Below are 18,870 nucleotides of genomic sequence, written 5' to 3' on the forward strand. Positions count from 1 at the left end.
CAGAACCGCACTTCAAAGAACAGCAACAAGAATGGGTACCCTCAAAGGGTCCCAATTGCTAGGAAGCCACCACCTCCTAGAAATGGCCCTCTCCCCTTTCATAATAACGAAAGGAAAAAAAAAGTCACATGTCTCGTTTTTTAATTGATATGATTATTTCAATCCACTACTTTAAATACATAGTTAGTTTTCTAACTTGACATTTTAATCTTGTGTTGTACTGTATGGTATTATTGTTGATTATAAAGCTAAATTAGGTCATATGATTGTTCTCGTCTCCTCTTTTCTAATGGTACTGGTTTTTCACCAAATAGTAGTGATTTATAGTTAATTTTTTATCTGAATTTATCACTCTAAATTATTTTTATTCTCTTTCATATAAATAAATTATTTTCACACATATTTTGTTGTCGTTTTTGTGCGATTCTGTATTTTTTTTATTGTCTTAGTATGACGCTTTAGTTTTAAGTTTGATTGTGGTGTTATTTGGTTTAGATTGATAAATATATTTTAATCAAATGCAAATTCAATCAATAATTTACTATTGTAAACATTACAACTTTAAACGCATCACTATTTTAGACCGTTCAATTTTAATATATTTGTAAATTTTGTCGCATTTATAAATATTTTATCATTTTGTGCTATTAACTCGAATGTTGTGAGTTTATTCATAAATTCATCATTTGTCGTTTGAGCAACTTTAAATTATAATATTTTCAATTAATATAATTTATATCAACTTAAATAAATAAAAATTATTTATTTAGTATAAAAATACATCAATATTAACTTGGATTAATTTAATAAAATTATTATTTTATAATATAGAAAAGCTTATAATACAAAAAAAAAAATACTACACTCATATTATTGAAGGCAATTATTGTCAAAAAAGAAATTATTGAAGGTAATTGAAACTTGAGAAAAGTAGCAGGTGGCGGAAATGAAAGGACGGTCTGAGTCAGCAATGAATTATTCTTGTGGGGATTGCCGTTGGAGGGGGCATATGAGTCAGCAGTGAATTATGAAAGCGTATATTTGTCATCAAAATATTTTATACGACCTGACCCAAACAGATCATCGAATGAACGGAAGGATGTCTGAATTGACTCTAGTACCTATGTGTCATGCTACCACCAAATTTCATAGATTCATTTGAGATCTACATCATCATTTATTATTTGGTATTTTATTAACTAAATTATTAAGTAATACATACAAATATAACTAAATGTGTATTTTGTTAGTCATTTTAATATTTGAATACATTTTTTATTAGTTAATTTAGTAATCAAATATATATTTTACTAGTTAATTTGATTTATAAAATTACTTAAAAATAATAATTATATAGTGTGTCTAACTTCAATATATTCAAGAATATAGCAGTTGCACATCACAAAATTAAGAAATTAAAATGATTATTTACTCTTATATAAATATTGATATTTTGATCATGATCCCCTGAATATTAATTCCTGATTTTGTAACTATATATTCGCATCAGATTTTCAGCTCATAAAGTAATGTCTCTTGTGAGATGTATGTTTAAACTAATGATTTTTTTTTTTTTTACAATTGAAAGTGTGAAGTTTTTCCCCCTCAATGTTGGGAAATTATTTCATGAACATCAATACACCCAAATAACATTTTGAAAGAGAATGAAATAAAGAGAGTAAGGTAATATTTGTGATATGTTAATAATATGATATAAATAGATATAAAGAGAAAATAAAGGGCTAATATATGATATTGAAAAATATGAGGTGTTTGTATATCACTGCTTTGTATATTTTGGTTTCTGCGAGAACCTTTGATGTTTATATGCACTTAGAACATCTTCAACGTGGATTATTTTAGCTAATATAGACCTAATTTATTAGCAACCCTTATTAGATAAAGAACAAAAGAAAGTGTCTATTAGACATGATATCTGAATAGTTACTTTATCTCTTTTATATGACAACTGGGTTCCACTGTTAAAAAAATAATAATAATCATAAAAGATAGAACATGTGTTAGTGAAATATATTTCTTTATTTTAATAATAATGTAAGTTTATTACTAAACTCCACTTAGTATTTTTTTATGAAGTGCCGACTTTAAATATAAACAACTTTGGGTGAATATAAAGTGATGTATTTGATTTAAATTTTGGATCAAATACATCAAATTTTATTAATCTAATATATATATTGATTACCAAATGTAGGTAGTATTGAGGCAAAATTATGAATCTCTAATCATGATTATGTTTCTATTTAACTTGTGTTTTTAAATGAGTTACTAAAAGATAGAAGATCAAATACATTCATAAAACAATCAACGGTTTCACCATGAATTAAATCAAAGAACATCATACCTTAATTGAGCTGAAAATTGATTACCACATCATTCTGGTTTATCAAGATCATTATAATTTATCAAAATGATCATTATGGTTTATCAAGATCATTCTGGTTTACTAAATGATCATTCTGGTCATTTCGTTTTAAGGACAAAGTTAAAACATATCATTACCCATAGTTCAAACTTCAAGATAAAAGAATATCAAGACTACTCAAAATTATAATCAATCTCAATATTCAAGCTGGAGGCCTAAAGAAACAAACTTGTCATCATATCAATAATCAGATCGATCTCCAGATTAATGAATTGTGAGCAAGGACGAAATGACACTCTTGCTGCAATTTTTGTAGAAAGCTCATCATGCCTCTAAGACAAAGAACTGACACTAGACAACTATTAAATCATTCATCCATGTTTTCCATACAACACAAAACCAATAACGTTTTGGATTGGATAACACACATGCATATTAGATCTAACTTTGGATGAACGTTTTCCTCTAAGATTAGTAACGACTATAATGAGTCTTTACTAACTTTCTCTATTCCTATAAAAAGAACATCAAGATGGAGACAACAACAAGAGTTTTCAGTGCAATTATTCCAATACTTAATCAATCATACTCATACAAACAAAACTCTTCAATCGATAAAACTTCATCTTTCTCTTACTATACTCAAGGATTTCTTTATTTAGTTATTGCTGACAATCAATCTCAAACAAGTGTTGAGTAGATTCTGATCCTAAAACCTTTTATCATACACACCATTTGAAACTCAATTTTATCTCTTAAGATAGTTTGAGTATTTTGTAAAAATCCTTTACGGGCTGCAATATAACTGTAAAAACTCTTTCAAGGTTGAAAGATGAATTATGTAATTGATCAAAAGAGATCAAGAAAGATAGTGAAAAAACAAGAACGTTCTTGTGTCAAACACATTAGTGAAAAACTCACAAATTGTGAGAACTGAATGTAGCTCACATTGGATTAACCAAGATACATCATTGTGTGATATTATTATCTATATCTTTATTTATTTCTCACTCACTATCACATATCACCTTGAAATAATTTGTTTTATTCGTTTTTAACTTATCCAGAACGTTCTGAATTTTTATTTGTAACCAACATCAATCTTGAATTATTTAAATTAGAAGCATAATTTAACATTTTAAAAAATAATCACAATTTAAACTTCATTCTTTGTAATTGATATTGCTATCTATTATATATATTTAAAACAGACTCTCATGTCACTTCATAGTATTTCTTCCACATGTGCAAACATATCCCACCTCAACTAAAAAAGCGTACGCCTTAGAGAGTTCTCTTGTGTTTTTATTGTAGTACCTCAATTTTGTCCCAATAATTAAAAATTATTTTCATAATAATAAAAACAAAACAAAAAAAACATAATCAGTATTCGTCCTTTATTTTTAATTTTAATCTTTGAATTTTAATTTTTTATTTTATCCCAATTATATCTTCACCATTCCTACACTCAATCACAAAATCATTGTTAATGTCCCAATTATATCTTCACCATTCCTACACTCAATCACAAAATCATTGTTAATGTCCCAATTATATCTTCACCATTCCTACACTCAATCACAAAATCATTGTTAATGTCCCAATTATATCTTCACCATTCCTACACTCAATCACAAAATCATTGTTAATGTCCCAATTATATCTTCACCATTCCTACACTCAATCACATAACTTGCATAACTTTCTTTTATTTTATGGACATCTTGCTGCAAAACAATGATAACCCATAACTTTCTTTTATTTTATGGACATCTTGCTGCAAAACAATGATAACCCATAACTTTCTTTTATTTTATGGACATGTTGCTGTCAAATAAATAAAACTCAGAACTTTGTTTTATTTTATGAATACAACATGTCACTATTTTAGTCTATAAGAAGAAGATAAAAATTCATTTGAAGGGAGGAGGTGAGATTTCGAAAATAGAAGATTTATTTTCTTTGCTTCTGAAATAAATCAAGAAAAAAGAGAGAAAATGTTGTAAAAAACCAAAACAGAGAAGATAAAGAAACGTTTTGGAAAAAGTCCACCACAATCCTTCTTCAAACCAACTCATAACCATAACCAAAACTCAAACTCATTTTAACAACACAACCCACAAAAATCTATTAAAAGATAAGATAGATAAGAGGATCGTTACTACTTTCAGTTCAGTCGCGCCGCCGTAGCCTCCATCTTCACTGTGGCCGATATTTAGAAAGGCAAGTATTTTTTTTTTACTCTCTTTAAGTTTGTTGTGCTTTATGTTATTTGGAAGATATAAACATCACTATGTTAATAACTAAGATTTGGAAGAAGAGCTTGATTTGTTGGAAACTTTGTTTTATTTGACATTGGGTGTTTTGTTTGAAATCTTAGTTTTATTGTTTCTCTGGTTTGGCTTATAAGGCTATGATGATTTCTTTGGTTTTTATTTATTATTATTTTGTGAAGATATTTCCCCATATTATCACTACTGGCCTCAGCATTTGTTATCCTACTGCTAACTCTATTATTAGTGTGTTGGTATTCGCATAAGAAATGACACTAGCAACCTGCCATCCATACTTTCTTTTTCTCTAATATCACGTGAGGCAATATCAAGTAACATGTGTGTATGTAATGCTGTAAATTACTATTTTATTTCATTTAACTTAAATAATAATAATTATTTAATTTAATAATGATGGTCATTTAACATAATTTAATTTGATTTAATATAAATAATGACTAATTAGTAATAAACATAATTCATTTCACTTATAAATGATATTAATATGCTATTTAATATTAAATGAGTTATGCTTTCATCATTTGATTCACTAAAAAGTATTTGAAAGAGTTCACAATTTGTATATAGTTTTTATTTTATTAATCTGGTATTTTTATTTTTTATTTATTTAATAAATAACAATACAAGTCTATATTTTTTTTTTACCGTTTATTTTATTTTTAGGTGTGTTTATTATTGAGCTTATTTCGTAGAATTATTTAAATTTATTTAATTTTTAACATCAATTATTATTATTATTATTATTTTAAAAGGGTAAAGATAAAACTATAATCGAATATTGTAAGGTTAATTAGATGTGACATCTTTTTAATCTTTGAGTTATTAGAACACAAATTGTGACAATTTGATGGTTCTAAATCTCATAATCACAAATGATTTAATAAACTAAAAATTCATAAACAAATAAATCATAAAAATTATTTAAAGTTAATTAAAATCTTTTAATCTCGGAGTTACATAATACAAATTATATATTTTGATAACTCTAAAACTTATCCTTTTAAAAAAAAATTTATTTAATTATTATTATTATTACTATTATTACTATTATTTTTGAAGTTGTTAAGATACAAATTAAACTATTTGTTTGTTTTGAAATTCAATTTAAAAATAAAAAATAAAATATTCTTAAGAGGATTAAATTAGATGTGACATCTTTTTACTCCTTGGATTTTGAGACACGAGTTGTACAATTCGATCGTCTTAAAATTCATATTTTAAGATAATTATTCAAATCAAACAAGTTTTTTTATGTTCGTCAAAATTGTTTTTTTTAAGTAACAAAATACAATTTATTTAAAAGCAATCAACGCATTCACATTTTTTTACCAAGAACTACGTAGCTTTGATTTCTCCATCGCACCGGGAGATACGTAGGAGCAAGATCACACTCTTGTCAAGCACACTAATAAAAACTTTCTTTTTTTCCATTCTTTTTTAACACACTTTTATCTCAAAAAATCACATTTATAAAAAACAATTTATATTCATATTTAATAATAAAGAAAAATAAATATATTTAAGTTGATATAATTTTGCACAATTAATTAAAGGTAACCGTATTTTAACGGATGTCGTAGGGTGCTAATACCTTCCCTACGCATAATCGACTCCCGAACTCAAAATCTGGTTTCAAAGACCATTTTTACATTTTTAAGGGTTTCCCAATATTTTCCCTATTTTAAAATAAATTTTGGTGGCGACTCCATTGAATTCGATGAAAACTCGAAACTTTAGGCCGCGACAGCTGGCGACTCCACTGGGGATATTTCGAGAGTCAAGCCTAAAAATTAATTGTGCATAATTTTTTAACTTTTTTCTATATTTGTTTGTTTTTCATTTTCATTTTATTTATGTGTTTTTATTTCTTAATAAGTATTAGTTGACATTATAATATTCTTTTAGGCTAGTAGATTATTTTTTATTTTATGTTATTTATTTATTTAGTATATGTATATATATTTTGTTAATATTATGGAGTTATTGAATTATGCTTATTTAGCACATACACTTTTACTAAAAACACACACTTATGAGTGGAACCTTATACCCGGGTTTGAACAAAACTTAAGTTTAGTTTCGAGATCGCGTAGTGGTAGCCTTCTGGATGTACATCCTGTTTGGTTAGCATGAAGATCTCACCTAGAGTTTGATCCTATTGAGGTTATTGTCACTTCAAATAGTTTACCTATTGTTGTTGACAATATTCTAAAATAGGATTATTGGCTCTAGGAACCGTGTTTAGAACCATAGAGCCTCCCTTGTGAGAGTTTCACTACATAAGCCAATAGATCCTTTCATTGAAAGAATATCTATTAAAACCAAAAAAATTATCTCATATATTCAAGACATTATAAATATATATTAGTTTCATTCATATGTCATGACATTTTTTTTTTCTCTCTTTCTAAGGAAAAATAAAACATAATAGCATTTTGCATAAATTTTCAGGATTTTTGGGGAATCATACAAACTGTAGTCACGTGTTATTTAAGTGGACAATGGGATCAGAAAAAAGAAAAACTTTACTTTTAAAGTTTAAGCAACCTGATTTGAAGAGTTTAAAAGACATCAGCAGTCAGATGAAAACTATACAACGTGAGAGTTTCGTTCACAAATATGGAAAAATTCTAAATCTCTTGGCAGTGAATGTGCAAACAGGGGCCCTCACAGCATTGGCTCAGTATTACGATCCTCTCTTAAGATGTTTCACTTTCCAAGACTTTCAGTTGGCCCCGACATTAGAGGAATTTGAGCGAATACTGGGTTACTCCCTAGAAAGAGGAAATCCTTATCGATATACTGGGCAACCACCGAAGTTGGACACAATTGCTGAAGTGTTGAAGATCGACATAAGAGAGTTGGCAAGTACAAAAGAGGAAAAAGGGGCTATTCATGGGTTTTCAAGAAAATATCTAGAGCAAAAGTGCCAAGATTTAGCTGATAAAAAAGAATGGAGTACTTTTATAGATGTTTTGGCCCTCATTATCTACGGTATTGTTATATTTCCAAACCTTGATAACTTTGTAGATTTTGCTGCCATAAATGTATTCTTAGCTTTTAACAAACATAAACAAAACCCAGTTCCTGCGGTTCTTGCTGATGTATACTACTCTATGCATATGCGACACGAGAAGAAAGGGGGAACAATTTTATGTTGTGTTCCAGTGCTGTATACTTGGTTTGTATCTCACATGTTCAAGAAAGGGTATCATGTTGGGGTCAAGAGCAATCGTGAATGGGCTCAGGGTATAGCTAGCCTTACTGGAGATAAAATTTCATGGTACTATAGAGAACAAGAGGTGGAAGAGGTAATATGCCGATGCGGAGATTTTCCAAATGTACCTCTCATGGGAACGAAAGGATGTATTAATTACAATCCAATGATAGCTCTGAGACAACTCGGCTACCCCATGTTGGATAAACCAGATGATAAGTCATTGGAGGCTTTTGTTTTGCACAATACGGGTATAGTAGACCCACCAATGTTGAGAAGGGTAAGTCGAGCTTGGGAGTTGATCATCAGAAAAGGAAAAATACTCGGATGTAGAAGTTGCAGCACAAAAGAACCCTATCAACAATGGGTAAAGAAAAGAGTCCAAGAAATCAAGCTGCCTTTCCACAATACAGCCTCAAATAGTCAGGAAATGCCTGAACCTATCCTTGTTGCAAATGAAGAGATAGAAGAACTCAAAGCATCATTGCTAAAATCTGAAGAAGAGAAAAAAGAGCTACAAGCGAGATTAGAAAAAGTCTCTCAAGAGAACGACAACTTAAGATCAGAAAACACTTGTAAGAGTCAGTTATTCGAGAGAAGCAACAAGAGGTTGAAAGTTGAAAAAGGAAATAAACTTGACATACAAGATTGTTTAAGAGGCGCAAATGAAGAGTTAGATGTGCGAAGGCAAGAAAGGAATACAGCTATTGAAGAAGCCTATATGTGGAAGCAATTGTGGACAAAATCAGCAAGCTCTGAGAAGAACATAAAAAATGAGTTTGAAGATTTAAAGAAACAACTGAAAGAAATGGTAGATCAATATGAGAATCAAGTAAGGAATGAGAGGCAACAGAAGGAAGAAATCGAAGAATTACTCTCAAAACACCAAGATGCACTAAAAGTAGAAATGGAAGCTTCTAGTGAGTTGAAGAATTACATTGATTATCAAGAAAATATCTACAATGACTTGAAGGATGAAACCATATACTGGGAGGAGCGTTTCATGGTGTTGCTTGGGCAATTGAAGAACCAAGAGATTTATAAAGAATTGGAAGATAAAGGCAAGCATTGGAAAGATTGCTTTTCGAAATTGGCAATGCTAGCTAATCAGGCAATCATAAAAATTCCAAAACATCTAAGAGAGATTGATGCAGTAATGCATCCACTCAACACTCCAATCAAAGTCTACAAGTTCGTCGAATATTGCAAACATTTAGTAGAAGAATTGGAGGAGAAGATTGGTTGTCCTCTTGAAAAAGATGATTGAAATACAATAGTCGATGTAGCTTTTTAATTTAAATGCAATGTACTTTTTTCTCATCAATGAAGGATTTGCTATTTTGTTTATCGATTCTCATATTCTTCTTTCATTAATAATTCGTGCAAGACTTATGATTCCCCAACATCCAAAAAAATAATTGCATTTTCATTCCATTCATGTTTAATGCATACTCATAATAATATTTTTTTTTATTTTAAAAAAAAATACAGAAAAAATCAATAAAGTTGTTTCCCCGACACCCTTATCGGACTCGTGCAAACTCGAAGATCATGGAAGAACTTGAGCAAAATCAAGAGGTGATGAGAATGGATGTCAACCAATTGAAGGACAAGGTTGATCAAATCTTAGAAGCTATACAAGCTTTGTCAAGGAAGGGGAATACTGATGAGAATCCTCCGGCTGCAAATGAAGAACACCAAACCACTCCTTCTCACCCACCAGGCTTTACCCCGACTACCCAGCAACCTCGTACAACAACTATACAATTTCCTATGTACGGTCTTCCACCCGGTTATACTCCACCCTTAGTCGTCAACCCCATGGAAAACAACCCAAACCACTTAAACCCCCAAAACACTCAACCCTCAGAAAATATTCCATATATTGCACCCCAAGTACCCCATTTCGATACTAATGGAAATTGGCATCAACCTCACATTGGGGATGATACACAATCAAAGGAAAAATTCCATGTCTTGGAAGAGCGAATAAAAGCTATTGAGGGGTATAATGTTTATGGCCTTGAAGCTTTCGATATGTGTTTGGTTCCTGATGTGACTATCCCTGCCAAATTCAAGGTTCCTGACTTTGAAAAATACAAGGGCAACACATGTCCTAAAAATCATCTAACTATGTATTGCAGAAAAATGGCATCTCATGCTCATAACGATAAACTTCTCATTCACTTCTTCCAAGACAGTTTGAGTGGGGCATCGTTAAGTTGGTATATGCATCTTGAGCGAAATCAAATTCGTTCATGGAAGGACCTAGCTGATGCCTTTTTGAAGCAATACAGGTACAACGTTGACATGGCCCCTGATAGGATGCAATTGCAAAATTCACTGAAAAATGACAACGAAGCTTTCAAAGAATACGCACAACGGTGGAGGGAAATGGCCTCACAAGTAGAACCCCCATTATCTGAAAGAGAAATGGTTGGTATGTTTATGGATACTCTCCCGTCGCCTTTTTTTGACAAGATGATTGGGAGTATGTCATCAAACTTTTCTGACCTTGTCATGATAGGAGAAAGGATAGAAAGTGGGATGAGGAGTGGCAAGATCGTATGTGCAGCAACTAGCGTGAAACGACCCCAGACGACATTCACAAAAAAGAAAGAAGGAGACACTAACGCTGTAATGGTAAACCCCAGAATCTCTTATTTTCCACCCATCAATTCTTATCGACCCCCAATTTTCCAGCCCCCGATACCACAAAATCCTTACACCCCTTATCCATATGTGGCCGCAACCACACAAGCTTCATTCCCTCAATATCACCCTTCAAGACCACCTTTTTATCAACCACCACCTACCGCATTTTCCCCACAAAATCAATACCCAAGCTCAAATCACTACAGACCACCTGTCAATCGAGAAAAAAGGATAACTCGTTTTGATCCAATTCCCGTCACGTATAGCCAATTGTTGCCCCATTTACTTCAAAATTCAATGGTAGTCATAAGACCAATGAAACCTCTTGAACCACCATTTCCAAAATGGTATAATCCAAATGCCAAATGTGAATATCATGCAGGAGCCGTTGGGCATTCCATTGAAGATTGTCAAGCCCTAAAATCTAAAGTGCAAGAATTGATTAATGCAAAATGGCTTACCTTCAAGGAGGACAATCCCAACATAGGGAGCAATCCTTTGCCAGGTCACGGGAACGCCTCTGTGAATTTCATTGAAGATGGGATAGACCAACATGCAGTAGATGGTCATGTGTTCACCATGGGGTCGTGTGTGGAAAATAATATATCTTTCCCAAAACCATTGGAAATTCTTTACAAAAAAGAGAATCTTAAGTCAACTCATAACAAGCCAAATGCAATAATTGTCCAAACACCAATCCCGTTTCCTTATGGAAATACCAAGGCAGTACCGTGGAAATACGAAGTCACATCCCACTTGGCAGATCATCAACCAAGTGATGGTTGTGAACCTAAAGGAACTGAGGTCACTAACATCTCAGGGATTGGTGGAATGACTCGGAGTGGTCGAGTATACACTCCTGAGCAACTTAGGAAAAAAGAGGTTAATGGAGAAAAAGGAAAAGAAGATATGTATCATACCATAAAAGGACAAGAGATCAGTAAAAAGACGGTGTCTGAAGAAGAAGCTAGTGAATTTTTGAAGTTTGTCAAGCAAAGTGAATATAAGGTGGTGGATCAGCTAAATCAGACCCCTTCCAAGATATCAGTTCTCTCCTTGTTATTGAATTCTGAAGCACATAGAAGGGCACTGATGAAAGTTCTAAACGAAGCCCATGTTACTCACGATATCACTGTCGATCAGTTTGATGGAGTTGTCGGTAACATCACTGCTAGTAGTTGCCTGAGTTTTAGTGATAATGAATTACCAGCTGAAGGGACAGAGCATAATAAGGCACTGCACATCTCTATGAGGTGTCACGATCACATTCTTGCACGAGTGCTAGTAGATAATGGTTCATCATTAAATGTCATGCCTAAATCAACACTGTCAAAGCTATTTGTTGAGGGAGCCTGTTTGAAGCCTAGTGCTTTGGTGGTGAAAGCGTTTGATGGATCTAGAAGACAAGTGATTGGTGAGATTGACCTGCCAATTCAAATCGGACCCCACATCTTTGGGATAACCTTCCAAGTAATGGATATTAAACCGGCGTACAGTTGTCTTTTAGGGAGACCATGGATTCATGCTGCTGGAGCAGTGACATCCACTCTCCATCAAAAGCTAAAGTTTACAGTGAACAATAAGCTGGTAATAATATATGGGGAAGAAGATATGATAGTAAGTCATTTATCTTCTACAGGCTACATTGAAGACACGGAGGAAGCCATAGAGACTTTCTTTCAAGCATTAGAAATTGCCAATGTTGTCTTCATGGGTGAAGGATATCGTTTAAAAGAACCAAAACAATCTACCATATCATTGAAGTCTACCAAATCCATGTTAGAAGGAGGAGTTTTTCTCAATTTGGGGAAGTTGATAGAAATACCAGAAAAGAACAATAGGTACGGGTTGGGATATGTACCTACTCAAGCTGATGAAGAAAAGGCTGCGAAGGAAAAAAGAGAAAACAAGGTGACTCGTCGAGAAAACTGGATACCGAATTCACAGAAGATTCCTATTTGTGACATTCGTCAAAATTTTCAAAGCGCCGGAATAATATATGCTGATCAGGTGGCTGTTGCGGAAGAGGATCATGGTGATGATGATACCCTCAAGCTAGTGTACCCTTGTCCTCCAAACACCAATCTCAACAATTGGAAGATCATCGAGTTTCCCGTGTTTGTTAATTCATGTTCAAAGTAATTATGTATTTTTAACTCCTTTTGCTCTGCCCAAGGCTATAAGGATAACTAATTAGGGCATATGTATTTCAATTCCGTACTTATTATCAATAAATGCATTTTTGAATTCTCCAACTGGTTTTGTTTTTTCTCTTTTCTCTTTCTTTTGGCAATCTTTATTCATATATATATTTTTTTCTTTTTTTCTTTTAAACAATGCAGAGTCGAAAATGAATATGTTGAAAATAACAGCGCTAGAACCATTTCTTGTAACTTTGAACGTCTGATTAATCATGCCGATGAGGATTGTGAAGACGATTGTGAGCTTCCCCCAGAACTAGAAAGCTTAATTGAACGGGAAGCTAAGATAATCCAACCCTATCAAGAACCTGTTGAGGCGATCAATTTAGGGACTGGGCATGATAAAAAAGAAGTTAAAGTTGGTATGTCTATGAAAGAAAGTGAGCGAGAAAAGTTGGTTAAACTTTTAATTGATTATGTGGATGTCTTTGCATGGTCATATCAGGATATGCCCGGGTTAGATACTAACATAGTTGAACACAAGCTACCACTAAAGCCTGAATACACTCCAATTAAACAGAAGTTGAGAAGGATGAGACCTGATATGTCGCTTAAAATTAGAGAAGAGGTCAAGAAGCAATTTGATGCTGGTTTCTTAGCAGTAGCAAAATATCCTCAATGGGTGGCTAATATTGTACCAGTTCCAAAGAAAGATGGAAAGGTTCGAATGTGCGTTGATTATCGGGATTTAAATAAAGCTAGTCCTAAAGATGATTTTCCTCTACCTCATATTGATGTCCTAGTGGATAGCACTGCTCAATACTCTCTTTTCTCCTTCATGGATGGTTTCTCAGGGTACAATCAAATCAAGATGGCTCCCGAAGATATGGAAAAAACTACGTTCATCACACAATGGGGGACTTTCTGCTATAAAGTGATGCCATTTGGATTGAAGAATGCCGGGGCAACCTATCAAAGAGCAATGGTAACCTTGTTTCATGACATGATGCATAAGGAAATAGAGGTTTACGTGGATGATATGATCGCAAAATCTCGAACTGAAGAAGACCATGTTGTTAACCTTCAAAAGTTATTTGAGCGACTAAGGAAGTTCAAACTTCGTTTAAACCCTGCTAAATGCACATTTGGTGTAAGATCAGGCAAATTACTTGGGTTTATCGTTAGTCAAAAAGGGATAGAGGTGGACCCAGATAAAGTAAGAGCAATACAAGAAATGCCGGCTCCACGCACTGAAAAAGAAGTTCGTGGCTTTTTGGGTAGATTGAATTACATTGCAAGGTTTATATCGCACCTCACCGCTACATGCGAGCCGATTTTCAAATTGTTGCGCAAAGACCAAAAGGTTGAATGGAATGAGAATTGTCAAAAAGCTTTCGAAAAGATTAAGCAGTACTTATCAAAACCTCCCATCCTAGTACCTCTTGTTCTTGGGAAACCACTTATTATGTACTTAACAGTACTTGACGAGTCAATGGGCTGTGTACTGGGGCAGCATGATGCATGATGAATCTGGTAGGAAAGAACATGCTATTTATTATTTGAGCAAAAAGTTCACCAGTTGTGAAACAAGATATTCACTACTTGAACGAACATGTTGCGCATTGGCATGGGCTGCTCGTCGGTTGAGACAATACATGTTATGTCATACAACTTGGTTGGTGTCTAAAATGGACCCAATTAAGTACATCTTTGAGAAACCTGCTCTTACTGGAAGGATCGCCCGTTGGCAGATGTTGTTATCAGAATACGATTTGGTATATGTTACACAAAAATCCATCAAAGGAAGCGCACTAGCAGAGTACTTAGCCCATCAACCGGTAGAAGATTATCAATCAATGCAGTGTGAATTCCCCGATGAAGACATAATGACTTTAGTTGAAGAGATTGAATCATCTGATAAAGAAAAGTGGAGGTTGGTGTTTGATGGTGCCTCTAATGCGTTAGGGCATGGAATTGGAGCCATTTTGATTTCTCCAGAGAACCAGTTCACTCCATTTACGCCTAGGTTGTGTTTTGATTGTACAAACAATATTGCAGAATATGAAGCATGTGTTATGGGCATTAAAGCAGCTATCGAATCAAATGTAAAATTTATTGAGGTATATGGAGACTCATTTTTTGTCATCCATCAAACGAAAGGAGAGTGGGAAACGTGATTCCAAAACGTGATTCCGAATGGAGACTCATTTTCTAAATTGATTCCATATGACACCCATATCAAAGAATTGACATAACACTTTGAGAGGATTACTTTTCACCATATCCCTCGAGAAGAAAACCAGTTAGCTGACGCCTTGGCCACTTTGTCGTCAATGTTATAACCATTAATCAAGACGTGTCTATCATAAAAATTCAACAAAGAGATAAACCTGTATATTGCTTATCAATGGAAGAAGAGTTTGACAGCAAGCCGTGGTTTTATGACATCAAATCATATGTTAAGAATAAGGAATATCCATTGGGCATTTCAGAGAACGACAAAAGGGTTTTAAGGAGGTTGTCAATGAACTTCTTCTTAAATGGGGATGTGCTTTATAAGAGAAATCATGATATGGTTCTCCTTAGATGTGTGGATAAATCGGAAGCGGAGAAAATCATCCAAGAGGTTCACGAAGGTTCTTTCGGAACTCAAGCAAATGGGCACGCAATGGCAAGAATAATCTTAAGGGCTGGCTACTATTGGTTGACCATGGAATCCAATTGCTTTAGTCACATAAAGAAATGTCATAAATGTCTAATATATGCTGATAAAGTACATGTACCACCCACCTCTTTGAATGTTTTAACATCACCATGGTCATTCTTAATGTGGGGAATGGATGTTTAATTGGATCATCGAGCCTAGGCTTCAAATGGACACCGATTTATCTTAGTAGCCATTGACTATTTCACAAAATGGGTTGAAGCTGTTTCTTATGCCAATCTAACGAGAAGTTTGGTTGCCAGATTCATCAAAAGAGAATTGATTTGTTGATATGGCTCTCCAAATAAGATAATCACTGACAACACGACTAATCTGAACAACAACATGATGAAAGAGTTATGTGATAGTTTCAAAATTCAGCACCATAATTCTTCTCCATATCGTCCGAAAAGGAATGGGGAAGTAGAAGCAGCAAATAAGAATATCAAAAAGATCATACAGAAGATGGTGGAGACATATAAGGATTGGCATGAAATGCCTTCCTTTGCATTACATGGCTATAGAACTTGTGTTCGTACCTCAACAGGGGCAACTCATTTCTCGTTGGTGTATGGAATGGAAGTGGTACTTCTCATCGAAGTTGAAATTCCCTCTATCAGAGTCCTTATGGAAACAAAACTAGAGGAGGCAGAGTGGGTTCAATCACGATATGACCAATTGAATCTCATAGAAGAAAAGAGAATGATAGCTTTGTGTCATGGTCAGCTATATCAGAAAAGACTCAAAAAAGCTTATGAGAAAAAAGTTCGTCCTCGAGAGTTTTGAGAAGGAGACTTAGTGTTAAAGAAAATATTTCCCATAAAAAATGATTCTCGAGGAAAGTGGACTCCGAACTATGAAGAATCATATGTTGTGAAAAAAGCTTTCTCTGGGGGAGCTTTGATACTCGCAGAAATGGATGGAGATGAGTTTCTACTTCCAGTAAATTCAGATGGAGTCAAGAAATATTATGCATAAAAAAAAAAAAAGAAAAGAATAGAAAATTGAGCTCACTAGGTTGAAAACCTGAAAAGGCAACTTAGGCAAAAATTAGAGCATCCCGATGGATTGAAAACTTGGAAGAGCGGTCCATGTAAAAGTTAGGGATAACAAAAAGATCAAGCATTTCAAGCTAGGGCAGTTATTATTCTTAGAAGTTCTAAGTTACAAGAATGACTAGCGTTTGTTATATCTCCAACTAAAGCTAAACACATTCACCACATTGTAATCCCTGTCTCATTAGTTTTGTTTTCAATGTAACGAATGTACATTTTCCAATGTTGTCATTCGATGTTGTACCTTACACTGTTTCTAAATTAATTCATTTTCATTGTTGATTTGTTCTAGTATTTTAAAATGTTATTTTATGATAATAAATATTGGAATTGAAAATATGTGAAAATATAAATAAATAAAAAATTTTAAATATTTTGACCCTTGAAAACATACATGGGAGCTCGAGATATATGGGTGTATAAAAAATGAAGGGTAAATATTTTAAATAATGCACATTTGATTGGCCTCAAGAAAAAGTGATTACACAAGATATACTAGAGTCATCATGTAAATAATGATTGTTATCGTCGTTGATCCATTGAATCTTATAAGTGTATAAAGTCGCATAAGAATCGGGGAACCAAAAATAAAAAACAATAAAACAATATAAAAAATTAATTAAAAGGAATTTATCTTCATTGCATGCATCTTACATTTTTTCAAATACTCACACATGAATTATGCATCTTCACTCATATTTTACATATACTCAACAACTCTTTATATCATGCATAATGAGTTAATCATGCATATCTTATGTGTGTATTTTATTTATATTCAACAACTTTTGTATCACATTATTCATTTTACGTTTGCATTACCACATACATGTTTCCTTTTAAAAATAAAAATAAAACAAATTTATCTCATTTTATTTACGTTCTAAATTTTAAACTCATGTTTGGTTTAGTCATCATTTTATTTATATCAATCGATCAACACATCGGTAACCAATCCGATCATTTTATCTACATCGATCAACACATCGGTAAGCAATCCGAAGACGATCATCGATCAATGCATCAGTAACCAATCCGAAGACGATCATTTTATCTACATCGTTCAATGCTTCGGTAGGCAATCCGAAGACGATCATTTTATCTACGTCGATCTACGCATCGGTAATAAATCCGAAGACGATCATGCTTTTTATTTACGTCCCTAAACCATTGGTCTTAGTTTTTTTTTTTTTTGCCAATCACCAACATTACTTTTTTGAACAAAATTTAGATCCTTATATTTAATTATTTTTTTACGACGTAAAATATAATTAAATAGCGGCAGTACCTAATTTTTGTCCGAATAATTTAAAATTATTCTAATAATAATAATAATAATAATAATAATATATTTAATAAATATTTTATAATTATTATCAAAAATCTAAAATTATCATTATTTAAAAAAAAATAAAATAATTCTAAAAAAAAAAAGAAACTGTAAGTTACAACTCTTTCAACCTGCTGCAAGCAATAATACAAGTTTCTTTCAATCTCATTTTACCACCCAACACGTTTCCTTGCCAGCCTCACCAACACACGATTCACAGCAACAAAAACATTTTTCTCTATGTCACCCTTTTATCTTGTTTGTCTTCTTAAGATCATGTGATAAACTGGTTATTTTACTAATTTGATTTACTTACGGTTAATAATATAAGCTCAGGTATTAATTACACGACCTTGACTATCAACTACAGATTGGTTAAAATTGAAACCATTTAAATTGAAAGCCATAGTGCTGATACCTAACGCGGTAAACCAGATACCTACTACAGGCCAAGCAGCTAGAAAGAAATGTAAAGAATGAGAATTGTTGAAACTCGCATATTGGAAGATCAACCGGCCAAAATAACCATGAGCAGCTACAATATTATAGGTTTCTTCCTCTTGACCGAATCTGAACCTTCATGCTTTTTATTTACGTCCCTAAACCATTGGTCTTAGTCTTTTTTTTTTCCCAATCACCAACGTTACATTTTTGAACAAAATTTAGGTCCTTATATTTAATTATTTTTTTACCACGTAAAATATAATTAAATAGCGGCAGTACCTAATTTTTGTCCGAATAATTTAAAATTATTCTAATAATAATAATAATAATAATAATAATAATAATAATAATAATAATAATAATAATATATTTAATAAATATTTTATAATTATTATCAAAAATCTAAAATTATCATTATTTAAAAAAAAATAAAATAATTCTAAAAAAAAAAAGAAACTGTAAGTTACAACTCTTTCAACCTGCTGCAAGCAATAATACAAGTTTCTTTCAATCTCATTTTACCACCCAACACGTTTCCTTGCCAGCCTCACCAACACACGATTCACAGCAACAAAAACATTTTTCTCTATGTCACCCTTTTATCTTGTTTGTCTTCTTAAGATCATGTGATAAACTGGTTATTT

General features: G+C 32.7%; 1 pseudogene; it reads left to right on the plus strand.

The window, feature by feature from the left end:
* Positions 1–9,347: 9,347 nt before the first annotated feature.
* On the plus strand, positions 9,348–16,375 carry LOC105851347 (uncharacterized; annotated as a pseudogene).
* The last annotated feature ends 2,495 nt before the right edge of the window (positions 16,376–18,870 follow it).

This window comes from Cicer arietinum, chromosome 6, assembly GCF_000331145.2.
Source record: "Cicer arietinum cultivar CDC Frontier isolate Library 1 chromosome 6, Cicar.CDCFrontier_v2.0, whole genome shotgun sequence".
NCBI lineage: Eukaryota > Viridiplantae > Streptophyta > Magnoliopsida > Fabales > Fabaceae > Cicer > Cicer arietinum.